The sequence below is a fragment of the Triturus cristatus genome, chromosome 11 (genome assembly GCF_964204655.1).
Source record: "Triturus cristatus chromosome 11, aTriCri1.1, whole genome shotgun sequence".
In the NCBI taxonomy this organism is placed as follows: domain Eukaryota; kingdom Metazoa; phylum Chordata; class Amphibia; order Caudata; family Salamandridae; genus Triturus; species Triturus cristatus.
In genome coordinates, this window is record NC_140594.1 from 1,061,052,418 (window position 1) to 1,061,079,989 (window position 27,572).

The window sequence follows — 27,572 nt, forward strand, 5'->3', positions numbered from 1 at the left end:
CTAGGGTCCAGAAAGGCATTAAGGGAGAGTGTACCAGATCACTCAGCAAAGGGAGGGGGTTATGCTGGGGGTTTGTAACTTTTCTTTTTACACTGTATATAAACATTTTGGAAAGTGTCCTGGTAGACCAAGGTAGAGACCTTTCCCAAATTGGACACCACCCAATGTCTACCCTTCTCTCTGCAAGACAACGCAATACTCATGGCCCATATGCCAGTGGGACTGCAACGCTTAACTAGCTTGGTCACCTATATGCAGGATCTAGGCTTGTTAGTCAAGAAAAGTAAAACTTTTGTCATTAAGTGTGGGAAAAAGTTGGTGAAGTGCCTTCATATTATGATTAATGACACCAAGGTCTGCTTCACTAAAACCTTCTACTACCTGCGCATTTTGTTTGATCAGGAGGGCTCTTGGGCAAAGGCTACCAACACAAGAAAGCTCCAGTTTATTGAAACTACCAAGGCCCTGTGTAATTGTGCGAGGAAACTTGGCAAGAAATAACCTAAGGAGGTGCTTACTATCTATAAAGCAAAGTGTTTATCAACTGCCTTATTATGCAGGTGTGTTGGGGGGGGGGGGGGGGGGGGGGGGGCACACAGACTGCAAAGTCTTGCAAGTGGTTGATAACGCCTTTTTACGGTATCTTCTCTCAGTACCCAATAGCAGTTCCTTTTAAGTATGCTACACTGAGCTGGGGCTCTCATTTTTAAAAGGCATAGCAACGATTCATCCAATTTTACTCTGGCATAAGATGTGGACAGCTAAGAACACTACCCTTAACTGGGATATTATTAGGGACTGTCTTAAATCTTGCTTTGCTCTTCATATTCCGTGGCTGAGCTACATCAAAAATTTCATGGGTAATATGGGTCACCCAGAAAGTTTTTGATCAGCCTGCTACCTAAGAGCATCTCACCAGACAGAACCTTATAGGGGATTGTTGGTCATTGTTCAAATACTTGAGATTGTCTACCGAATTGCTGAGGCCTAGTGTACTTAAAAATCAGTTGACACTAGCTATTTACGATATGTAACCATATTTAAAACTGGTCCACAATGCCTACCACAGGTTTATCCTAACTCATCTCAGGTTGGGTATTTTTCATTGATCTACTAGCTTTCATGAGTCGAATCTTTGGTCACCAAATCTAGTTAACTGTCCTTGTGGCAATGTGTCGACACAGACGACATTACATATTGTTTTCTTTAGTAAAATGTAAAATGACCAGAGAAAGCAGTTGATTTTACCACTGTTGAGGTCAAATGGCCTAGTACAACAGCTATGAGCCAGGGTGCACACCGGGCACCAGCTATCATACCGGTTTCAGATTGGGAGAGATACCAGTCAGGGCTCTTCTCCGTCATCCATAATTTTAGAGCTGGCTATGGAACCTCTTGCCAAGTTGTTACGTGCCATAGGTCTGGATTGGGGTGTGCAGGTGGGAACGGACTGACATACGGTCACCTTTTATTTGGATGATGTGTTAGTTTATATATGAGATCATGTGCGGAGACTGCTGACCTCATACGACCCATTAGAACTCTTCAGTGCAATGACAGGCCTCAGAATTAATTGGGGAAGTCCAGTGTCTTCCACTTGCGTATTGTGGAGCCCGATGGATGGGGTTGGAACCCGGATGGTTTCCTTGGTGCTTTCTGATTTTTCGTTACCTTGGTGTGAATGTGAATGTGTATAATGCTGGCAAGGATCTCCTGGATGGTATACATGGTAAGGCTCTGACATCGATGTGTCAGTCCTTGGGTTTTTAGACGTGCTTGACCTGTTTGCCTATGGGCCTGGCCTCTATAGCCAAGATTCTCCCACGGCTCATACTTTTTTGCAACAATACCAGCAACATCGAGTAGATACTTCTTTGCTGAGCTGAGGGGGTTGATTTCTGAACAGATATGGGATGGTGCTTGGGAATGGGTGCCTATTCAAATGCTTTTGTGACTGCTATTGAAGGGTGGTTTAGGGGCATCTAATCCTGGAGCTGTACTTAGTGGAGGTGAAGTTATAATGGCCCATGTGGTGTCTGGTTGGAGACCTAGAGGACGAGGGTAGAGCTATTAGGGTGGAGCTAGGAGACCTTGGTTTAACGTCCAGGGGACTGTGCAGGCTAGCTCGAGTAGCTAGGCTTTGCTGGAATAGATACCCCCAACCCAGACGAGGGCAAATGCCTTTTGCTCGGCAGTTACCGCTGTGGAGCAAACCTGTGATAAAAGCATTGTTGATGGCACATGATTAGACTGTGGCGAGAATCGGGGGTGACCGAATAGGTGGCTTATATGATGAGGGTGCTCTATGTTCTTTTCAGGACCTGCAGGACCTGTATGGCCTAAGAGGTGGTCTTTCTCTGGCCTATAATATGTTAGTCCTGGCAGTATGAAATACCTGGGAGGTGGGAATGGAGGAACCACAGCTCCATCATGGGCTACAGTGCATTCTCACACAAGGGCTGGGCAGACTGGCAATCACAGAGCTCTACATAGCTCTGCAAGCTGCTGGCACAACCCATACATTGCACAGTAAGCCCCGGTGGGAGGCATGCCTGAGGGAGGCTTGGATGTCTAAACAATGGGAGATGGCACTGTAACAGGTGAAACATGTTTCTAAGAATGCCCGCCTGGGAGGAGGAGCCTAGCGCGCACCCAAGATGGCCGCGTAGGTGCGAGGCTCCCGAGGACCTCCGCGACCTCCTGCATAAATCCTGACCGAATCCTGTCCTAGATGAGGGGACTGTGTTTCTGAACCCGAGCTGAGGTGACGCCCGTTTTCCGTTTTCAATTCGGACCTCGGACACCGGCGGGAGCACCGATTAAGGTTTGCGGCCTTCTCCACGCCGGCCCCCCGTACTGGAGTTGTGGGGCGATCCGGCGACAAAGTGAATAACAGCGGCGGGCAAGGCTGGGCGACTCGCGCACCCCGCACTTTCACTTTCGCTTTTGCGCCCTCCTTGCTGCCAGGCGAGGTAGGGTCGCGAAGCGGTGTGCGGTGGTGTGGCCTCGTTGGGGTGCCCTGCCGGCCCGCCGGCTGCGGTCCGTCCTGCGGAGCGGTGGTCGCCCCCCCCGGAGCCCTTGAACGGGATTGTCTACCCCCTTTTTGAGGAGATTGGCTCGATTTGGGACCGCGACCATGGCCACAAAACAAGATGGCGACCGGGCTAAGGTGAAGTCGACCCGTCGTGGCGCGGCCCATCAATCCAACAATATGGACCGCTACACCCTCCAGAAGGGATCTCCAGAGGCGCTGCGTAGATCCCCTACGGGCCCGACTGACGCTCCTGCTCTGCCCACGGACCTGACCCTCCGAGATGTCATGGGCGCCATCGCCGAGATGAAGGCCTCGGTGGACCAGCGCTTTGACACTCTGGCGCAGAAGATCGACTCGGTCCTCGTGGACGTGGGCCTCGTGAGAGCCGATCTCTCAAAAACAAATGACCGGGTCGATTCTTTGGCCCACTCTACTTCGGGCCTCACATCCGACGTGGCGGCCCTCCAACAGGAGGTGCGCAGGCTTGGCCAGGCGAGCGCCCTGATGCATCGTCGACTGGAGGATTCCGAGGGTCGGGCCCGGAGGAATAATGTCCGCATTATCGGGGTGCCGGAGGGACGCGAGGCAGAGGCAGCGGATCTGTTCGTGGAGGAATTGGTCCTCACCCATCTCCAGCCTCGGGGGCTGAGTAAATTTTTTGCAGTGGAACGTGCCCACAGGGTCCCCGGGGGTAGGCCTAAGGTCGGAGCCCCTCCGAGGCCTCTCATCGCCCGGATTTTCAATTTTCGGGACAGGGACGCTATCCTGCAGACCTCCAGGCTACAAGGGCCGGTCAGACTTGACAATATGGATATCAATTTCTATCCTGACTTTACTCCGGCGGTCCAAAAGCAGCGACTGAGTTTTCTCGGTGTCAAACGTCGCCTACGGGACCTGAATATCAAATATGCGATGCTTTTTCCGGCTAAGCTGAGGGTGGAGGTGGATGGCCGCACGCACTTTTTTGATCGTCCCGAGGCGGCCGGGGACTGGCTGGACACTCTGCCCGGAGATCGGGGCCGGGAAGGTGGGGGGGGAGCGGTTGGTGGGGAGGGCCCGCCGGATCAGGACTGAGGGACTAATGGTAGGCCTTGCTCTGGACTGTGTTATTGTCACCATTGACTGTTAGGGTAAGTTCCCCTCCTGCGGAGGTCGTGTGGGGTCTCTTGGGGGATCTCCCTCCTCCTCTGGGGGACTAGTTAGTTTTCTTTCCATGGGGCGACAGGCACACTGCACTTTGGGGGGGCTATTTGGGCTCATGCAGGGGTGCAGGGTGGGGGGAGTTCTGTTGGGATGGGTGGGTTGGGGTGGGGTGTGGTTCGTTTCTACCGCAAGGCAAACCCTTTATTGTATTGGATTTTTTGAGATGCTCTCGGGGGGACAAATGATGGCTTCTGTATGTGATGGGGGGTAGGGACCTGACTTTGTTGTCCTGGAACGTTAACGGACTGGGTGATAGGATTAAGCGGGGTGTGGTCCTGCAATATCTGAAACGGATTTCGCCTGATGTGGTCTTTTTGCAGGAGACACACCTCATTGGTAACTCCTATTGTGCCATGAATAGACGTGGTTATCGTTTGGTGGCCCACTCGGGCTTCACATCGGGCTCGCGAGGGGTGGGCATTATGGTCAAGACCTCGCTCCCGCTAGAAATAGACGAGGTGCGCCATGATGAGAGGGGACGCTACACTGTCTTGGTGGGGAGAATGGAGGGCAAGGTAGTCGTCTTTGTCTCAGTGTACGTCCCACCGGGGTTACAGTCCACCACCTTTGCGGACCTGGGACGCCTCCTGCTTGACCTTCCGGGGGGGCTTCTGGTGGTTGGGGGGGTACTTCAACGCGGTGGCTTCAGGGACTCTGGATCGCTATCCCCCTAGGGACCTCCCCCGGGCACAAGCGTGGCTGTCTGGCCTTTTGGACACGCTGGGATTGGTGGACTGCTGGCGTCTAAAGCATCCCACTCAGCTGCAGTACACCTTCCATTCGGGGGCCCATGGTAGCCTTTCGCGGCTTGATTATGTCCTTGTCCCTGCGGCCTATGCCGGGAGAGTGGGGGAGGTGCGCCACCTGGCGCGGGGTATTTCAGATCATTCCCCACTCCTGTTGCACTTTGATGTCTTCCCGAGGGGGGAGGGCAGGGTAGCTCCAATCAATGCCTGGTACCTGCGCGACCCCACTATTCGTGCTGACTTGATTAAATCCTTGCAACGGTACTTTGAGGAGAATGTGGGGTCTGTCCCGTCTGCCATTTCCCTGTGGGAGGCTTTCAAGATTGTGCTTAGAGGGGAGGCCCTCTCCCTTATTTCCCATGCCCGGAGGCGCGCACAGGAGTAGGTGACCCGAGTGGAGGCCGAAATCACTGAACTGGAGGGTGGTCTGGGGAGTGGGGTGACTGACGCTGCGCTGCACGTTTTACACCTTAAGCAGGCGGCCTATAGGTCCCTCGTCACAGAGGCGGCCAGGGGCCTCAGCAGAGAGCAACAGGGGCGATTGTATGATGTGGGTGATAAGGCTGGTAAGTTGATTGCGTGGTTGGATAAGAAGGAGAGAGCTAGTCGTGTGGTCCCGCTGATTGAAAGAAAGGATGGTGTACGTGTCACTGAGCCGGAAGGCATTGTCTCCTGCTTCGCGGATTATTTCCGCGAGGTATATTCCCCGGTTTCTCCCTGCCCGGAGGAGGACTCCCATGCCCTGCTGCGTGACATCGCGCTGCCCTCCCTCTCAATGGAGGACAGGGAATTGATGGATGCCGCCCCCACCTCGGACGAAATTGCCCTTGCCATCCGCTCGGTCGCTTCTGGCAAGGCCATGGGCCCGAACGGCATTCCTATCGAGCTGTATAAATTGCGACCGGACGTACTGGCACCCCACCTCCGCGCTATGTTCCTTGCGGCTCACTCGCGGGGCTCCCTCCCGCCGGACCAGCGTCTGGCTACCATCGTGGTTATCCACAAGGAGGGCAGACCGCGGGACCGGGTTACATCCTACCGGCCTATCTCGCTCTTAAACGCGGAGCCTAAAATCCTCGCCAAGGTGCTCGCTAACCGGCTGGTCGGCGTGGTGGGCGATTTGGTCCACCAAGACCAGTCCGGCTTCATTCCCCATCGCAATACGGCCCTTAATCTGCGGCGCTTGCACGGGGTGCTCGCGCGTGTTCCGTTCGTGCGGGAGCCGGCCATCTTGGCGTCCCTGGACGCCACCATGGCGTTCGACACGCTCGAGTGGCCCTACATCTGGGCGATGTTGGCGAAATTCGGATTTGGCCCGGGATTCATCAGTTGGGTCAAATTGTTGTACTCGGACCCATTGGCACAGGTGGTGGTGAATGGTCGAGTCTCGGCCCCATTCGTGCTGGGACGGGGCACGCGACAGGGTTGTCCCCTGTCGCCGCTCCTTTTTGCATTGGCCCTGGAACCCCTGGCGGAGTGGCTGCGGTGGCACCCTTCTATCCGAGGTCTCCGTTGGACCCCCGAGTATGAGGACCGCGTGTCCCTCTACGCTGACGATATCCTTTTGTACCTAGCCTCCCCGCGCAAATCACTGATTGTCCTGGTCGATGTTCTGCGCTCCTTTGGCCGTAATTCTGGCCTTGTCATCAACTGGGCTAAATCCTGTGTCTATGTGCTTTCCGGGGAGGCTCCTGTCCTCCCTCGGGGCTGTCCGATCCAGATTGCCTCGCAGGGATTTCGATACCTGGGGGTCTATATCACGCTGGACCCGGTGGCCCGCTACGAGCGAAACTTGCTTCCCCCCCTCCAGCGCTTGAAGGAGGACGTCGCGCGCTGGCGGCGCTTGCCGCTTTCGCCGCTCGGCCGGGCGGCATTGTTCAAGATGATGTCATTGCCGCGCTTTTTGTACGCTCTCCAGAACACTATGGACTTGGTCCCGGCGCGCTACTTCCGTGAGGTGGAAAGCTTACAGCGCCGTCTGTTTTGGGATGGGAGGCCGCGTATAGCCCTGGCAAAATTGACGCTTCCGTGGTACGACGGAGGGATTGCCCTCCCGGATATTAAGCGGTATTACTGGGCCTCCCAGTTAGCTGCAATTAATCACGGCCTCTATGGGCCCGCCCTAAACCCGGCATTTGAAATGGACAAAATGCTCCTGCCCGGTGGCGACTACAATCGAGCGCTCTACACTAGCGTGCCCGATTCCCGCTTGACGGGACCCACGCGTGTCATGGTGCGAGTATGGCACGCGGCTAATGCAGCTATGGGATGGAAGGACCGTTTGACCCGGGCGTCACCGTTGTATGCGTCGGAGAAGCTTGGCTCTTTGTGGACCTCGAAGGGCTTCGAGAGGTGGGACATGATAGGCATCAGTACAGTGGGAGATCTCTGGACGAGGGGAGGATTCAAGACATTCGAGACGCTGCAGGCGGAGTTTCAGCTGCAGGGCAGTGAATACTTTCGCTACCTGCAGGTCCGTCACGCACTGGGTTCCGTCTTCCCAGACGTGGCCTCCATCCCGGAGTCCTCCCCCCTGGAGGATAGAGTGCTAGATGGCCACGTTCCGGACAGCACGATCTCCCTCATTTATAAGAAATTGATAAATGACCGCTCGGGCTTACTGACTGGCCTCCGCGAGGCTTGGGTTGCCGATGGGCTGGAGTTGGACGACGAGGACTGGATTTCCGCGGTGGCCTCTCCGAAGGAGGTGGCCATCCCGGCTCACCTTCGCTTCGTCCAGCTTAAGATACTCCACCGGGTGTATATAACGGGGCCAAGGCTTCAGCGTATGGGCTATGCTGAGGATGGATTGTGTAAGCGTGGGTGTGGTGCTTTGGCGACTTTGTTACACATTCTGTGGGAATGTCCAAGGGTGGAGCGATTCTGGCGTGGTGTGCATGAGGTCCTGCGAGCGGTTACACATGTCGCGCTGTTGCCTGAAGCGAGGAGATGCCTGCTGAATGTGTGGGAACCGACTGATTACTCGGTTCCGCAGACGCGATGGGTGACTCTGGGATATATGATAGCTAAACGTGACATTGCTCAGCTGTGGGGATCTCAGAGACCCCCGGCGGTGTCGGCTTGGAAAGAACATATGGACTGGTGCATGTTCCGAGAAAAGGTGGTATACGTGGCGCGGGGTAAGCCTGGGGCATGGGTGAAGATATGGGGCCCCTGGAACGCTTACCGCGGGGGTATTTGCGAGCCGCCGTTGTTGCCTCCCGCTTCACCAGCTCCATCCCCATAGTTGACCCCCTCCCTCAGCCCTGGGCACATTGTTCTCCCAGTCCTGGATCAGTTTCCCTCCCCCCCTCTGGATTTCTTTAGATGGTTGGGGTTCCCCACTTGAGGGGCACATGTCGTCATTTTTGATCGTGGGTTGCCTTGCGGGTGTGGTTTTATGTTGTTGTGTTGTAGAAAACGAAACCGTATTGTGGGTTCAGAGTTATGTGGCCCACGTTGTTGATACCTCCTGCTTTATCGTCTATGTAAAGCCAAGTGCCTTATCGTATGTATGTCATGTGCTTTTGTCACTTTAGCGGCCGGCCGGAAGGTTGTAGGCCCATACTTGTATACATTTGAGATTGCAATAAACGGTTTCAAAAAAAAAAAAAAAAGAATGCCCGCCTGAAGTTTACACAGTTCAGTTATCAGCCTCTAACCCACCAGGTCCAGAAGATGGTTCCAAGCTTAGCCCTGTTGTGCCTGCGGTGCGGATGCCTAGAAGCCACCTTTTTACACTTGGTATGGGAGAGCCCCACATTGGCAAGAGTGTGGGTATAGGTGATGGAGCACATATCAGCTGTGGTCACTGTGCAGCTGTATCCTGATCCTCTATTGTGCTTGTTCGGAATTGCTCCACGGACAAAACGCACCAAACGTTATATTAAACTGGCTGGCCTGGCCATGGCTTTGTTTAAACGCTTAATCACAATGTCTTGGAAGGCAACACATCTCCTCCGTTGCCTGTGGGCTCCACGTGGTTCATAAATGGGCAGTGACCAACACCATGTCCCAAGACCTGCAGCTTAAAGGGGGTCGTGGGAGTGTTACTCTCTGGGACATGTATGTGATAAAACTGTGCCCCCCCCACCCCCCGGCCCATAAGTGGTTTTCCTTGATGGCCTAAAAGCGGAGTTGGTCCTGGTTGTGGATCCGCTGGGTGTTATGAGAGGGCTGGTATACCTTCCTGTGCTCTGCCTTGATAAGGGCTTCCAAGCTGCCTGTCCCACGTTCCCACAGCTTCCTGCCCTCCCTCACATAAATGATCTTACTATATACATATACTTTGAATGCTCCAAGATCATATTATTGTGCTTCAGTTGCCACATCCGAAGACCCAGCCTGTTGATTGCAGTTTTCTTGCTATATGCGTAATGTTATCTTTTTTGGCACCACTCCTACTGAGTGGAAATAGGTTGTTCACTCCACTTTCTGCATCAATGACGCAACGCATCTTCGGGACCAGTGACAGTATATATTAAGCCTCCTACTTTCTTCGCACATTACTGTTTTTGATGTGAACTTGAGTGCTGATATTTTTTATTGACATACATGTGATATGATGCTGTAAGCTGTAAAATGGCAATAAAAACAATAAAAGAAAAAAAATCAAGAGCAAAGGGCCATGGGTGTGGACGTTTGTAAACTTTCTCCTCGGTCAGTGTCAGTGTGCTTCTGAAAGATACCTGTCCATTAAAACAAAAACTCACTTGCCCCTTTTGTTGCTATTCACAGAGGTGATCATTTAAGGATGCATTCTCATTGTATAAAAGCTCTGCTAATAGATTCTCTGATCATACCAGTGCTCGTGTTATGTTGGATGTTGGATTCCAGCAAGGTTCTGATTTTGCTACATTTCTATAAATCTATACAGCCCTATTAGCTGAGCAGAGCTGATATTCGTCATAAAATTCCTCAACGCTCAATAAAGAGTGAGCCATTTCTCATGCACCAAGATTCAGCAGATTCAAACAAATGGGCCAGATTTTACTGTCCGGAAAATGTGGGTAATAAAATTGCTTTTGGTACTGGCTGTTTTGCGACGAGGACCGGTTTTTGTGCTCCCACTAAACCTATGGCACACTTGGTCAGATTGCAGTCTCGCCAGCCTACCCTATCCTTCCAACCTCTCACTCTCCTCTCCCTTGCTCAGCAGTAACTCCCTCACTCGCCTTTACAACAGGCCCAAAGCAGATACAAATGTGAACAATATTATCCACAGTACAGTGATACCATGAATAATTCTGCTAGGTAAAACCAGGTCTGCACTGTTTTTCTCCATTCCAAAGGGATAAATCCGTAATTGCCTGGCCATATCCATTCTCTGGTACTGTAAACTAGCAGCCAAAGGGTTTATCTTTAAAGGGGTTGGCTCTACTTGTCCACTGGACAAAGTACACCTGAGAATCTCTTGCCCTTGACCCCAAATAATGTGCCCTGGGCTTCCACAGGAGATCCCCACCCCAGTGAGGGCTTACCGAAAGCACACCAAATGGTATATATTTTAACGTATTAGAGAAAATAGTGCTTGGAAACAACCATCTGTAACAGTCTGTAAGCAAGACACATCGGAGCTTAAACATACAAGTTTCTACAAAAGTTTCTGCACACCACTGGATTGCTGCTTAAATGAGTCACATCAATGAAGGATCAATTATTGTCATTATCATAACAGCGCTGCACATTTGAATGTATTGCTTATTTTTCTCCATAATCATGGATCAAACAATTACTATATTCTATGAGATCACTCCAGGGGATCTTGGCATAAAAAAGGCAATCATCTGGCTCAAGTCTCATTCACGCTGTGTGAAAGAAAGCTTTGTGCATGCAGCATGAAAACAACATGTGGCCTTCGACTACTTCAGTACACTGTCTCAACATGAGCCTATTAACACTTTTTTTTTCTCCCTATTATAGTATACGTCTTCCATATCTGAAAATGCAAAAACTACAAGATTTATATAGAAATAAATATTTGAAGTGCAGCTTTTACATGGAATAGACATGGCTCCTCAATAATAAACAAATATGGATGATCCACAGATCTCGATTTGTCAATAAATTAATCTTAAAATTTCACTATGTAAAAATATTATTGTTTTTGTCTTGATCTCGGTCCGGGGTTGCCTCAATACTTCAGTGCCTCTATTTTTTAAGTTTACTAAAGCAAATTTAGGGAATCATGATTTCTTCTTGGAGAATGTATATCTAACTAGATGAGGGGTCTCCAACGCGTAGCTCGGGAACTACTGGTAGCTCACCAGCACCCTCAAAGTAGCTCTGAGAGGTGTAGCCAAGCATCTCATTCAGAGAGTCAGGGTATATTGAAGGCAATACTGGTAATCTCAAGACCCTTAGAGTGACAACCAGACAAACGATTGACATGCCTCATGATTAGAAGCACACTCTGCCAGCCTTTGGGGTCTGCAAATTCACCATCTGTCTCCAGTCTCAAGCTAGTTAAGTATCAAGGAGATTGGACCTGTTGTAGGACCTGCTCTATCAGTCACACACTGTGTGAAGAATAGGCAATGAAAAAAGACTAACAGCAGTAGCCTGAGCAGTAACAGGTGCTGACCCACCAAAAAGTCAGACGACGAGAGCCAGAGTGAAAACAATTGTTATTAAGGTGCAAAGAGTGGAGAAGAATACAGGTTATGGCAACCGAGCTTAGACAATTAGGAGCCCCATCTGGGTGTGTATATGCATATGCGCACTTGTATGTGTCTGTGACATTGTGTCCCTCCACAATAAACAGTGTCGCTCCCAGAAAGCTTTGCCTGGTGTCAAGGACAACAGAAGTATAAGCTATCTCCCCCACCCCCAATCATAACAGGTTAATCTCTGGCACAATTGTGTTTTGTTCATGTCATAATATTGTGTATGGCCTAATAATGGATATTTTGTCCATTTTGGGCATTCGTGGTCTAGCTGTGGCATTCTGGAAGCAATGATTGACCTAATAAGAGCATGACTGGCCAATTTGTAGCCCTCCCTGACAATGGTGGCCGTCCCTCGCTTAAACATGGCAATGCCTCCTAGTTGAAACATAATTCAAGTTGAGTTGGGGTTGTCTATTGCTGTGAGTAGGTCCTTTGCTCTGTAGTGTTTGTGGTGTTTTGGCTGTTTCATTCATTAGGGAGAGGCATTATATGTTGATAACATTTATCCTGGTGTTTCTTGTGATACCTCGCCTGTATTGCTTGGGTGGTCACTACTGATAATCTTGCTTAAGTTGTGTCATATCTGGTCATTTTTTTACAGTGATAAATAGGCTAGCAGCTCTTGAGGATTTTTCTTGAGCAGAAGTAGCTCTCACTACAGAAAAGGTTGAAGACCTCTGAACTAGATGACTGAGATATAAGACAATGGACCAACCCGAAGGCCTTTCTGGCGTTGTCACTGTTTGAAGAAAAAAAGTTTGCGTAATTATGCAGAATTATGGCAGAATGAATTATGCAAAATTACATCTAATTATGCAAAATGCAAACAGGATATTTGCCACTGTACTGTAGTACAAAATGCGCCCCCTCCTCGACGTGAGGATGCATTTTGTGCAAAGAAAAAATAAAAACAGACAATAAAACCTATTCAACATCATACAGCAAACCCCCACCTTCAACTCCTCAAAGCGCTGTGAAGAATTTGCCACATTTTCTCTAAAACAAGATCTAATATTGTTATCTCTTGAGCTCCCCACCTCCCTACCATGTGCTAAAGAACCCCCTACGGTAAGGGTTCACCCATGACCCTACCGTCAATGAATGAAAGGCTTCCCCTCTCTCCAACACAGCTCACCAACCTCCATCCCCTACAACTGAAAAACAATGCATCCTGGTCTAAATTTAACTATACGCCTGAAGAACTCTCCTACATGAAGCCGGTATCTCACATCTCTGACCCCAGCCCTACTCAGATGGTAAACAAATCTCAGGCACATCATCTCTCCATTTAGAGAATCATCAAATCCTCCAGATCAATCAGGTCTATTCTATTCCGGAGCCCCCTCCAACTCAGCCAAGTCAACCCCCCTCATCAAAAGAACAGATTCCGACCAGGACCACCTTAATAACTACAGAACTATAACCAACCTCCCACTCCTCGCCAAAACCATTAAATTGGGTGCTTGCTCAACATCCACATAAAAAAATACAACCTGCTTGACACCTTCCAATCTGGATTCAGGAAAGGCTGCAGTACAGAGACCGCTATACTAAACATTATAGACGACCTACACAGATCTCTGGACAACAGCCATGCCTGCTTCCTAGTCATCATAGGCCTCTTGGCTGACTTCGACACTGTTAACCACGACATTCTCCTAAACACCCTCTTACAGCGTGCAGGCGTCAACGGGACTGTCCTTCAGTGGTTCACCTCCTTTCAAAGCCAGCTGATCAAGCTCAACAACTCGACCGCAAAAACAACACCAGTGCCTCAAGGAGTCCCACAACGATCAATCGATTCTGCTACACTATTCAACCTCTATATGGCATCCCTATCAATGATCTGAAGCAAGCTAGAATAGCCTACCATCTATATGCAGATGACACTCAATTCTACATGAAAATCTCATCAGTCAAGGACATCCAGCATCTAAATAACACTCTCCTCACAGTTCAAGCCTGGCTGACCAGCAACCACCTCAAACTCAACCCCAGCAAAATTGAACTCCTTCTCATTCATCCAATGGTTGCAGTCGCTCACAAATCTTACCTAGACCCATTAAAAGCAACACTTCGTGCTGCGGCTAGACTTATATCAGGGAAAGGCACCTTGACCACATCACTCCCACTCTCAAACAACTCAACTGGCTGTCAATCAAGGCAAGAGCCATACTAAAAACCGCCTGCATAACGCACAAAGCGCTCTACAATGAAAAACCAATCAACCTCACAAATAAACTATCAAAAGCCGGCCAAAAAAGGCCTCTATGAAACTCCGTCTACTCTGGATTCCTCCAGTATTTAAGAGAGACATATCTTGCACCCACTCCTCTGTGGATGCTCCTAGAATCTGTAACTCCCTGCGAGAAAAACAATTCTTCCCTCACTTCAAGAAGAAACTTAAGCTTCTTCCCTTCAACAAATACCTAAACCGCTCCCCTAAAGCACCCGACTAGCCTGCGGACACCCGCCCCTCACCCTCTAAATAAATCTATGCATCACTACCTCTTATCCCCAGCTACTTTCCAATCCATCTTATCTACTTTTCATATTGTTTTACGGTTTTACTGTTCCTATGCACTTTTTGGTGTTACGCCCTCAGTAATCTCGTAATATTGGCGCTGTGTTCTGTAAAGCGATATGTATTTATGTGTACCGTAACTACAGTTAAACTGTATTGGCAACTTTCTCTAATGTCTGTGTACACCATTTACTCAAAATGTTATCTTGCGTAGTTGGTGCTCATGCTATTTCTCATATACTCCTAACTCTGTCACTACGTTTCCGTATTTACTCCAAAAGTATTTGCTGCTTGTGCTAACTCTGTGAAGCACTCTAATCCCTTCGGGTCAAGTTCACACTATGTAAAACTCAATAAAATAAAATAAAAGAAGGTCAGGGAGAAAGGAAGCCTTCATAATAGTCCTTCATTTCTTTCTATGCCACAAATACTAACTTCCAGTCCATCCTTCCTGTATATCACATAGAAACAAGAATACGACTGTACAGAAGGAAAGAGACCCTGCAATAGAGACATCCGGTCAGTAAGCCTTAATAAGCATTTGCTGCATTCATTAGCACATCGAAACTTGATATTACGCTGCACATGCAAGCACATTAAACCCAAATGAACTGGCTGTGCCAAAGCTTTTCATGAGAAACTCAGAAAAGTGCCTTGGTTCTACATTACAAATGCTTGAACACCAGTATTTTGCTCACTGACACCCCAGTTTGAACTCAGCCAAATGGTGGGTAAAATAATGATGGGTTGGGCTGCTACCCCAAGCCATTACCAGTGGTTAGAATTATTGCAAGGAGTCTCCCATCATCTTTTGTGAGTTTCATATACCGCCCTTAGTGGCATGGGTATGCCCAGATGTAGGTCCCATGCGCACTGTGTCACTGGAACCAAGCTGTGTCCGGCTGGTGACACCCATAACTAGAGGGAAACCAATCGATGATTGCTGGTGTTCTGGTTCAAAGAGGACCTGGCTTGGAAGTTCGGACTGGACAGTTCCCATGAGGAGCAGGGTCAATCAAGACTGATTTGCATACAGCTGGGACCATACTGAGGTGGCATGGTGAGCAAAAGAGAAATTGGTTGGACTGCTACCTCGAGATATTGCCAGTAGTTAGACTTATTGCAAGCAGCCTCCCATCACCTTTGTGTCTTTCACATCTCACAATAGGCAAGAAACTTATTTTTTGCCTATTTGAATTTCTCTCTGGGTCTATGGCAATACTTCAGGAACAGGGGTTCCTGCCTTTCAGGAGTGGGTTGCTGCCCCTACAAATCATTAGACTATTTTGGCTAAGGAGCTGTCAGTGGAAACTCTGTTTTCACCAGAATTGGTCTAACACCAGATCTTAAGAAAAATACTGTGTCGTTGGGCAGGCATGGTATTTATTCAGGTCTGTCATTCGTTCCCACTGAAGTATCTAATGCCATATTACCTCAATATGCAGTCACTGCCTCCAGCAAGTAAGCACCACTTTAAATATATTTGTGGATTCAACTAATTACCCGAGTCTGAAGACTACCCCAATAGTCAAATGGCAGACGTTTCTACCTGCAGTATCACACGCTGCTTTTGCATATGGTTCTGATGCAGCTATCTAGGAGGACCGACGGTGCCCCTTATTAAGAACAGTGATAGGAAATCCACAACCCTGAGCATTCAAAGCCATATTCGTCTGTCGTACAATGCTGTGGTGCCAGCACACTAGAAGACTTGGTAGTAGTTCACAAAACGATCATCAAGCACAGCAATGATACTGGATTTGGCAGGAAATTCAAAGTTGGGCACTATGGAGACATCTCATCCAAATCTATGGTGGGCCGAAATCAAAGGTCACAAAGTAATTTGAATTGGCAACCAACTGTGGCAGGGATGCCTTCTTACTCATTTTCTCTCTTCTATTAAACAGACATTAACAGCTTTATGAAACGAGTTAAAAAATATTCCGCCTAAAATTTGCGAACCATCACGATATTTTACAATGTACTGATTTGCTTTATATTAACTAAAGATTAGCTACATTAGAGGTTTTAAATAAATATTCACCAGAAAACCTATTTATAAACATAAATATACCATTACAGCCCCAAGCCAAGGACTAAATCGGTAGTTAAAGGCGCTCTACCGGAGTTAAAGATCCAAGCAGCAGGTAAGGGTCTATTATGAGGACAGAGTTCATTTAGTATCTAGCACAGCCCAAGACAGAATGGCTGCAGAACTTTCTACACAGAGAAGGTAGAACATCATAAATTAATCAACAAAAAACAGAAAGACAAGCACTGGCATATTGAAGCACAAGATTTACACCAGCCATTACAGGTCACCTGCCACTCGACAGCCTATCAAAAGAAAAGCAAAGATGATGATTAAGAGAGGGAGGGGGACGTGACCACATCAGCGACCAAGATGGATGCTCGGCAGTGAAGTTCCAGCCTCTACAGCCCGACTCCTCATCCATACCAATCGGCACCATCAGAACCCATCTCCGTGCCCCCTACAGAGTGAGGTGAAGCCACTTTTACCATCATGCATGGCCGGCAGACAGTATAACTGTACGCGGGTAGGACTGGCATAGCATATCCTCGGAGGCCCAGACGAGCCTGGGGTGGCGTGTGAGCCTGAACACAGCGTTAGTCATTGGATGCTCTGCGCTGACTGCGGACATTGGGGATTGCTCCTGTGGCCCGAATCGAGCTGGGGCCCGCTACTGTTGCGGACTCAGGGTATGGCTCGGGCTCCCCACCGACACAGTAGGATGAGATGCAGCACGGGCCGCTCGGTTGGCACAGACATGAAACTACTCCAGTGAGGCCTGGGATGCCGCACCACCTACCGTTAAGACACCTAGAGATGTGCGGCATCCGCTGACTGTGAAGCCCCCCACTGGCCCTGTGGTGGCTACTTACGCCTAGTGGGCTCGGTGGCTGGGATCAGATCGCTGTGAGGTATCGCCAACTTGCTCCAGCTGCGATTTTAACAACCACATGGCTGAGGATACTGGGACCTTGAGACCTGCGGAGCATTGGGAAACCCTGCGACCTGCTGTGTTGTTCCTGCCTGGGTGTTGCCTTCCCTACTACATGATCCTGCTTATACCTGGACCATGTTCTGGAGGCCCCCCTACGCTTGATGTAATCTGCGGGTGCTCATTTGGACTACTCCTTATACCTACTGACAGTTACCTCACCATTACACTGCTATACTTCTGCCACCTGTCTGCTTGATGACTTCCCGCTCGTCATACTTAAGCTGTGATTTGAAAAGTGTCTGTGCTATTCTTCGAACATCTCACACAGTGAGCCTAACCCACAACATACCCTTAGGCACGAGATCTGCGACCTCGGACACCACCATTGGGAGAGCAGATCCTAAACAACATGAACTTCCCTATGAACGAGCTAGACAATTCGGAAGGCCTGACTCCATGTCGGACACACAGGACAGATGTTCTGATCCTGGCCCCACAGATCAGCTGGTTGGTGCGAGCATCATGGCAGAGCTGAGGGCTGGGTTCCACTCTATAGATGCAAGGTTTGACTCACTAATGAGGTACCTGGACCGAATAGGTGAGATAATTGATTGCCAGGGCATCTGAATGGACGGCGCAGAAGAACGGATATTGGACGCTGTGTCTCTTACCAAATGTCTGGAAAAAACAGAACAACTCATTAAGGCAGTCGCCAGTAAAAATGATGACCTCGAAGCGAGATCACGCAGGAATAATACACACATCATCGGGTTGATGGAAACCAGGAACATGGGGCGTCCGGACCAGTTTGCAAAGCAGCTCTGCATAGATAACTTTGACCGTCAAAGCTTCACAGGCATGTTTGTAGTTGAACAAGCCCGTAGATCTCTGAAACCATATCCACCACCTGGGACTTTTCCTCGCCCCATCACCGCACAATTATGCAACTTCAGAGACAGGGGCACGACACTTCAACTAGCTCGTGAGCGAGGTCCGATACACTATCAGTGGACCACTGCCTCTTTCTATCCTGACTTTACTATGGCAGTTCAGGAGGCCAGTCGTAATATCAGGAGGTCAAGGTCATGCTTTGGGAGAAAGGACCTAAATATGGAATGTTATATCCCACCCAGCTGAGAGTGGATGTGGAGGTGAAGCCTTGCTTCTTTAACTCACCAAAAGACGCAGTGGGTCCAGTGAGAATCCATCCTCCTTGAACCACTCCAGACCCCACACCACTAAATTTGCAGAAGTCACAGAGCATGGACCACTTCCCTCTGGCTGAATTACTAGCTGGGACCAGTCAGTGGGTCGGTCCGGATATGACACACTTGGTCCCTCATGTCGTTATACTGGATGCAACACTCATATAGATGCCTGTAAGCACAACTTTGAAAACATGCGAGGGATCACCTGTTGCACAAGTTACTTACCTTCGGTAATGATATATCTGTAAGAAACATTAGTAGTGATAGATTCCTTACCTTAGAATTACCCCCAGGCGTCACACTTTCTTTTTCAGGATCCAGTCTGAGGCCTGGGGGTAATTCTAAGGTAAGGAATCCATCACTACGTGTTTCTTTCAGATAACTGGGCTTCGCGTGCTGTAGGGTTGCTCGCCACCCCTGGTGTATATCGCACATTGTCAGTTAGGACTTTCATTGGTTTGGTTTTGTTATTTGGGATTTGCCGGGCACATTGCTGCCCTGTGTGGGAGGGGGTTGGAGGCTAACTGTTTGACTGGGAACTGTTATTGTATTTTCTTTTCTTTTGCTCTTCTTCACAGTCAATTGCCCGGATAGGGCTGCAAATATTTCTCATATTACCATGCAGGAATTACAATCACCTTCATGCCGGAGACAATGAGCGCTTGGGCACAGGTAGCTGAAGTTACTTTTTACACATGGAACGTTCAAGGTTTAAATAACCCTTATAAGGGCAAACAAGTGCTAGCATACCTCAATAGACATGGGGTAAAAATTACCTTCCTATAGGAGACATCTTCTGCCACAAGACTCTCCCAGCTTTGCAAAATCATGGGGCACCCATAGATTTATTTTCTAACTACAGCCATATTCGCGAGAGGTGTGTAAGTGGCAATGGTGAAGATCACTGATGCACGTCTTCAGTTTCTGAGTGAGCCCATCTCCTCTAGGGAGATCACACAAACCATTGATGCATTGGACGGTTCGAAGGCCCCAGGCTTAGATGGACTTACAGGCATTTTCTATCAATTGTATGAACACATTCTTGTCCCTTATCTTTCGGCCAAAGCCCCCGAGGAGGGCGCAATACCACCCTCTTTGAGGGAAGCAGTGAAAACGCTTTTGCTGAAACCAAGCAAGGATCCCCGACTCTGCACCTCCTACCGACAACCTTTCCTTACTAAACCTTTAGAATGAATTGTTGCCAAAGTCATTGCCACCAGACTCTCGTTATTGATGGACCAAATTATCTCACCGATCCAGACAAGTTGTGTTCCCCATTAGTCCACCTCCCTCATCTCCCCACTGTGTTTGGAGTACTTAATAGGGTGTCGCCAAAGATTCCAGAGATTGTTGCCCTGCTTGATGTTGAGAAGTCATTCGATTCTTTGGAATGGCCCTTTCTCCCAGCTACAATGCAAAAACTTGGACTTCTGATGTGTTTATTTGCTCTGATTATGCCTCTTTACTCTCAACCAGTGGCACATTTACGGGTGAATGGCTCTGATACAGGTCAGTTTACAGTAGCTAGGGAAACGTGGCAAGGTTGCCCCTATTGCCGCTACTTTTTATAATTGCCATGGACGCCCTAGTATGTCAGCTAGAAGAAAAAAACACATGCATTGCATTCTCCATTTTCGCCTGTGCCCCCCTGCTCATTTCCATTTTCGCCAGGGCCACCTGCTCATTTCCATGTATGCAGACATTTTTTTGTCCATTTTCCAACCCGTGGAAAGTCTTTCCCCAATAGTTCGAGAGATCACCTATTCGGGGGTTCTTGGGAATACATATTAAATGGGAGAAGTCAGAATTACTCCCCCCTTACAGACACTACTTCGCAGCAGACCTGACAATATTCACTTAAATGGTGTGCCAATTACAAAATACTTGGGTATCATACTCCATAAAGGAGCAGATAGTGCACTTTAACTACGGCCCTGCTATCAAAATAGCTTATTGAGCTATTGAGGTTATTAGAAGTTGTTTCGTCAATTTTTTTGAGAGGAAATTCATCAAGCCAAGCGTCTATTTTTTTTTCTCGAGGAATAAGATCTTCTCTATAAACCTTTTCAAAATGGTTTAAAAAAGCTATTTTAATATCTGTGGGATTTTCAAGAATATTTCCAGTGGTGTCACAGAGTATTTGTTTTATATTACTTTTTACTAATTCCGGTTTAGTTTTCCAGGCTAAAAGCTTCCCACTGTTTTCCCCAAATTCGAAGTGGGTCAGCTTACTGGCCTCCCACCTTTTCCTCAGTCTTGTATCCAGCAACGCCACTAGATCTGTATTGCAGGATAACAAATTCTCCTCCAGCGTAATATTCCCTGGGTAATAATCTCTTGCTCTAGTTTCTTAATTTTGGACTCAATTTCTTCCACCTCTGCCCTGTAACTTCTCTGCTTAGCAATTTGGATAGATGTTATATATCACCTCAAAAAAGCCTTGTAAGCGTCCCATACAACTTTTATTGAGGTGGATTCGCGATTGGTCAAGAAGAAGTTCTCTGTTTCTAATATTAATTGCTCTTTAACTTCCTCTTCTAACAAGATAATTCGATCCAGAGTCTGTCTCTTGCTTTCTGTTTTATTTGGAAATTTCAAAGATATCATTACGACTGAATGGTCAGATAATTGCCCACCTATGTGTTTCGTGTCTATAACCCAACTCTTCAACTGTATGCTAATTAAAAAGAAGCCGAGATTTGATGATATTTCTTGTTATGAAAAGTGTAGCCTCTTCTTCCCATTCTGCCCCTCCATATATCTATCCAATCCAACTGTTTCATTGCACTCTTTAAAACAGATCTCATTTTACTATTCAGTGTTGCTATTATCAGATCTATCGAGCAAAGGATCTAGAACTCCGAAGTATATGCAATGTTGCAACCACCAGTTCCAATTTGATTACAATGTCTATCCTGCCAAATTTCACTTCTATCTTTGATTCGATTCCTTTACATTTTGATCTGTCTTCTTTGAAAGACCTCCAAGGTCTTATAAACAGCTTTCTTTGGGATAACAAAGGGGTTAGGATAGCATGGAGAAACTTGCGATGCGTGAAGTTGGACGGAGGTACTGCCGGCCCCGATTTACGATTTTGTTATGCCTTCCAACTAAAGAATGTAAGGCGTCTCTTGTTTAATGCTTCTGGTTTCTCCCCAATCTTTCAAGCAATGGCCAAAAATATTCCCCTGGGTGGTGTTGGTTTTTTGTTTAAGCTTGGACACCCCAAATACTTACAAAAAATTAAACTCAAGGTGTTAAGATCTGCCTGCGAAGTCTGGTATTGTACAAGGAAGACCTTAAAAATCCCATATTATAGTTCAGGGTCCCCTATTTGGAATTCTCCAAGGACTCCAACCTGTCTAAAAGATAGCTTGTCAATTCCACTATTGGAAGAAGGTATTCTGAACTGGGGCCAACTTTTATATGAAAATAAACTGCTTCCATGGGAAGTACTTTCCAACTCTACCAACCAAAGACTCAAGAATCAAGTTCTATCAGCTATCGAGTTGGGCTGCCAAATTAGATAAAGAGGGATAAATAAATGAATATCATGAAATCATTCAAAGGGGAGCCCTCATCAACGTAAAGAGGTCTCAAAATGGTATTGGCTTTTGGTTAAGGGGTAGCCACCACCACTACCAATGGAAGAACCCTGGAGGAAAGACCTGCCTCTGACCAACGTAACATATCTATGGCAAGTATCAATGTGCACTTTATGGAATGTGGTTAAAGCGGCCCATCTTGAGAGAAACCATATGTTCAGACTTCACAGGGCATATTGGACTCCGAAGAAACTTTCGAAATTGGGAGGAGATCGGCGGAAGGTCTGTCCGAAGTGCGCCTCTGATGACGCCCACGATCTACATATGTTCTGGCAGTGTCCTTCTATCCAGGGCTACTGGTATGTCCGTAAGACTCTTACTGAGGTGTTGGGCAATAAATTAAGGTAAGTCTGATTTTGGTTATCTTTGGGGTTTTCCCAGAGGAGAGTTTAAATTATAATTTTTCCAGTTTACAACCTTCACTTTTATTTTTGTTAATTTTGCTTGTAAGGAGGGAAATCTGTATAAAATCGATTCCCCCTCAACCTCCATTACTAGACTGGGTTTCCTCAGTGAAACGAATTCATAGACTGGATCTTGCGAGTTCTTCAAAGAAAAGGATTAGAATATGAGGAGTCTGGGATAATTGGGCAAATAACTAGATCATAGAATATCCTGTAACACATACCTATAGGGGTCCAATGATTATGTTATAAGTGAGACTTGGGAAGAGATAGGGTATTGTGCGCTCACTTTCCTATAATACCATGGTAACCGGTTTAGTCGAATCGCCTTGATCAACTAAGACGGCTCTGTTATTTCATCTAGGGGGTCCAGAAATAAACCTTTGGTTTGCCTATAAACCTCTCACTTATCTATAAATGAGGACAAAAAAAAAAATGTTGCAACCACCCACCTACAGGCAGAGGGATATCTGGAAACCCCTCTAAGACTATCTATTAACATTGGATTCAGACGCCCCTACTTGATTACCACTTGCACCCTCACATATGTTTGGTAATCTTCAGATGTGTAACCTCAAAATGCGGAGATTGGCTTCCCTACGCTGTTTTATACATTGCCTCATCCACAAGTTCTGTGAATTGTTGGACTATATCTGCATGCACTGCATATGCTTATTAACTGTCCAAGCCATTCATATTTGTATGTAATAATGCGTGGCCCTGCTTCAGACTTGCTTTTTGATTCAGCTTTTTTATTTTCGGAAACTAATATATGAAGTAAAAAAAAATTAAAAAAAGATGATGATTAACAAAATGTTCACCTGATTTATGGGCTCAGAAAAATTTGAAAGTTATTTCATACTATCACCTTGAGGGCTTACTTTACCAGGATACCAACTGGAAACAAATTGATGAAAAACAGATGTCAGAACATTGACAGGAGTGTCAAATTGACCAGGATACAATGAAAACTCAATATCAGTCATTAGTCTGCGGAAAGCAGGATCTTCTAAATAAGTAAGGTTTTGCTTCAGTATTTGTCTCACTAATTACAAAGATAATACTGTATTCTTGCAATGAGTTTCCAATAAACATCTTAAATATGTCAAAATTAAATATTCACTGACACAACCATGGCATACCTCTGTGCTGTTTTGATTTGCATGGTCCAACATGGATGAAAGCCCTAGAAGATTATGAAAAACCAAACAATATAACCATAGACATGCTTAAATATCAAATAGGAGGAACCTATCAAAAGCCACCTCACCCAACTGAATGGAGCGAAGATTGGGATACAGTCAAACATGCTTCAACCTACATCAAGCACAGGTCACTGCAATTCACTGAATAGAACATAATTCACATGATTCCTGCTTGGAACCTTCTTGAGGTGTTCTTAATGCCCTGAACTAAATGCTGCATTCATACATGGGGTATGAGAATAATCTGTGGTGCTCCTCTGTGGTCATTGTTTTTTAAACCTGAGTATTTCTGGTAATTCGCTTCACCCCTTGAGACACCATTTTGCCTATTCTGGTTATTGTACTGTTTGGTGAAATGTAAATAACCATCCATGCTAGCACTGTTAGCATTTTTTCAATGTCCAGTGCTATTTAGCCTCACTCATGGTTTAATATGTATGCCTCATCCACAATCGTTTTCTACTGACGAGATTCCGGCTCAACCTCTCACTATTTACTGGCATATCCCCATGGCTCTCACAGAGGTCAGTGTCTCATGCCCTGTGGCTCCGACGGAGAGTCTCCTCAAGACATGATGCACTTTTTAATGTTTTGTACTTTTTATGCTGTTCCTAGAAGGTTATTTATCATCCCCATCCTAAAAACAAAAAAAGGGCTTTAGGATGGTGAGACCAGCTTTTATCCTTTTACAACTTCTCTCTAGTGATACCGTTTTGTACACTATTAACTTCTTACAGGTCGCTAACAGACAAAGGACAAGTTGTAAATAATATCTGTATTGTAACCAATGCATTTTTATTTTGTGTGTAGAGTACATGGATTGTATTATACTTGTCAATTTGTAGCCTCATTTATGGTATATCGAAGGTTGTATGACTTTTATGGTTTTATCCTTAAAGCTGAGTAAAGTTTTATTGTTTTGTATTGCATTGTATGCCGCATGATATAGAACACCATATTTGAAACTATTTTGAACGATTTGTTTCAGAAATTGGCAGGTCATTCAGTGGTATTCTCCACACTTTGATGCGAGTAGCGCTGCACATTCACTTTAAATGTGTACATTGAACTGTTCGTATGTTTTTTGATGAGAAATTGAAAAAAATCTATTGGGTTTTCCACCTTGTTGTACCAACTGACAGCTCACAACATCAGCATGTTAAATGTTCATATGAAAAATTATGTAATTTTTTTTAAAAAAAGATCACAACATTTCAATGGCGTATTCAAGAGAATCTTCCTAAAACGGATTTAGGCTGTGTACAGCGAAGGGGCAATTCAATGGACTCGGTGTCTCGTTTACATCTACAACAGGTCGGCAAGCATAATAGTCCTCTTGGGTCTCAGATCCGTTGGTCTTCTTTTCTCCAGGTGAATTGGGCATGGGGGCAGTTTGTCATGTAGAAAAACTTCTAGATCACAGATTGCACTGGCAACGGGAAGAATGCATCCACATTTTTAAATCAGGAACAAACTAATCAATGTTGGATTCTTGCAGACTGTAGACAAAAGATGCACTTATTGAGAAGTGATATATACCTTGCAACAACAGTGTGGTATTAGTGATACTGTACCAGTTTACACCAAGTTCTCTTTCAATCACCTAAACCTTACAGACTTTCAATCGCTGAAGTTTTTCTCCTTGAATGGACTACGAACGTTGAAGCAGGAAAAACGCAGGAGCAGTGCTCGGTGTGTCTAACATTAAACCATCCGTCATTGCATTTTTCTGTCATTATAGGTATCCATTATTTACGCTGCATTCCACCAGGAGTTCTCGGGGGACCCCGCTTGGCTCACTCTTTAGGATTCCTGAAAGTGTGAATGGATGTCTTGAACAACAACATCTGAACTTTGCTCCAAACCAAACGAATAAAGTACAAAAGGAAGCAAAGTTTGATTAGAACATTTAAAAGGGCCCTAGGAGCTTTACAAAAGAAGAATTCGCTCATCATTCTGTTCTCTGGGTTATCGCAGAAACCCACTAAGATTTTGTATGTCTTTAAACGCATATCTTATGGAAATGCAGTCTTTGCTGACTGCACCAGTTAGGAGTGTGAAAAGGAACTATAGACTAAAACAGAATAATGAAGTAGTTTGCCAGTAATATTATTGGAAATTGAAATCTTCCAAAGGTATCATTATCAGGTGCAACATGATTTGGAGGATGCAGTGATCAAATGGGCTTTTGCATTCATCATGTTTGCAAACCACCCTAAAGTGTTTTTCCAAGCAACTAGCCAGCCACATTCGATGTCTAGTTTTAAAGCGATCACAATGGGGATCTTCAAGTAGACGAGAGACATGTTTGATGCATAGATATTGGTGGCAAAAAGATTGATTAACCCGGACTTCACAGACTTTATGCTTCAAGCTCATGATCAACTGAATCACAAGACCCCTCGGCTGCTTTAGCTAGGCATTACATTTGTACTTATTTAGGCAAATACCCTTATATACAATTACAATTGAAAACAAACTGGATAATCTACTACCGTCATGAAAAATAGGTCATACTTGGTCTTCATCACTGACACAATAGGTCTGGTACATCACTGAAATATTGAGATGGGGATAAATGGATAGTGGATGCTCTCCAGCCACAGAGATAATAGTGATTACTGTTAAAGTGCTATAGATAATGCCCAAACTGCTATAAATATTGCTTAAATTGCTATAAATAGTGCTTTTTTCTTCATATAGGAAAGAAAAAAAAAAGTAGATTTCCTTTTTAGGTCTCGCCTGACCCAGCGCATGCGCTGGTCTGGCGAGACTTATTGAGAGGGCTCCAAAAAGTGCTACCAGGCCAGCCTAGAGCTACAGTGCATGTGCGCGGGCCCCGCTTTACCGCGATTACTTTCACGGCCGCTTTGATGTTTGATCGTGATCGCGATCACTTTAACTTTCGCGGCCGCAGGGCCGCTTGGCATAGCCAATAGGTCTCGCTTTTGGGACCTTATAAGTATTTAGTTATGCAACTGTTGCATGGCTAAACACTTGCAAGGTCCCAAAGGCGAGACCTATTGGCTATGGCAATGCTTGTTTTCCTTGCTCCCGGGCCCCTTTATTCAAATCTCGAGTCGACCAACTGGGAGCACAAGTCAAAACACGCAAAGCCAATTGGTGTGGTTTGGATTATTTTTTTTATTAAACATAATGAATAAGCAAATATAAAAAGTATAATCACAAACAGCCCACGCACGCTAGCCCTAAAACGGAAATGCCCACGTTTCTGGTGGTTGTGGTCGGGCAGAATGCCATCACAGACAGTGCTAGTCAGTTAATGGATGAAGTTGGCCCACCTACTGCCCCATGCTGCCGTTGGGAGAAGCAAAATGTGAATGACATTTGTACAGACCAATGGACGAAAAGAGCTGATCGAAAGCCCCTGTAGGCATGTACATAAAGCAGTACTTTTATTATTAATTTCTTTAAATACATGAGGCCAGTAAAACAGTTAAAGCTGGCACAGTCAAACCTAAAAATATTTTGTATTTATTTTATTTATAAAGTTTTATATAGCGCGAACAAGATCCTGAAGGATATCAGAGCGCTTTACAAAGGAAGGAGGGAAGGATATAAATTCAATATTGACAACAGTAAGAATACACAACAGGAATTCTCGCCTAAATCCCAGAACAAAAGAATCAAGGAGAATAGTCCAATAAAAGAGTAAGTAACAAGGGGTCTGTGGGAAGCGCTAGACAGGGCTCTGGACCCCTACGAACCACCATAGGAAACCGACCAGATCGCCTAATTAATGTAAAGACCCACGACACTGCAAAATACGAACCAGGTTGACTCGGAAACTAGCCGGACTATCTAGAGTGGAGACAAAACGACCCTCAGTTGACATATCGGACGCTAAAGTTTAAGCCAAGAACGTATATCTATCTATATGCCTGTCCTATCCTCTTTCTCTCCCTCATTTCTAACTTTTCTATCCTTTCCTCCTGCACCTACTACTCTATCAAAATTCTAGCCAGGAAGGTGGTAACCGCATAAACAG

At 46.4% G+C, this 27,572-nt stretch overlaps 1 protein-coding gene across 4 annotated transcripts in view; it reads right to left on the reverse strand.

Annotated features, from left to right (window-relative positions):
• The window catches only part of FXR1 (FMR1 autosomal homolog 1), a 331,323-nt gene that overhangs the window by 241,785 nt on the left and 61,966 nt on the right, over positions 1 to 27,572 (reverse strand). The gene's annotated exons all lie outside the window — the stretch shown is intronic.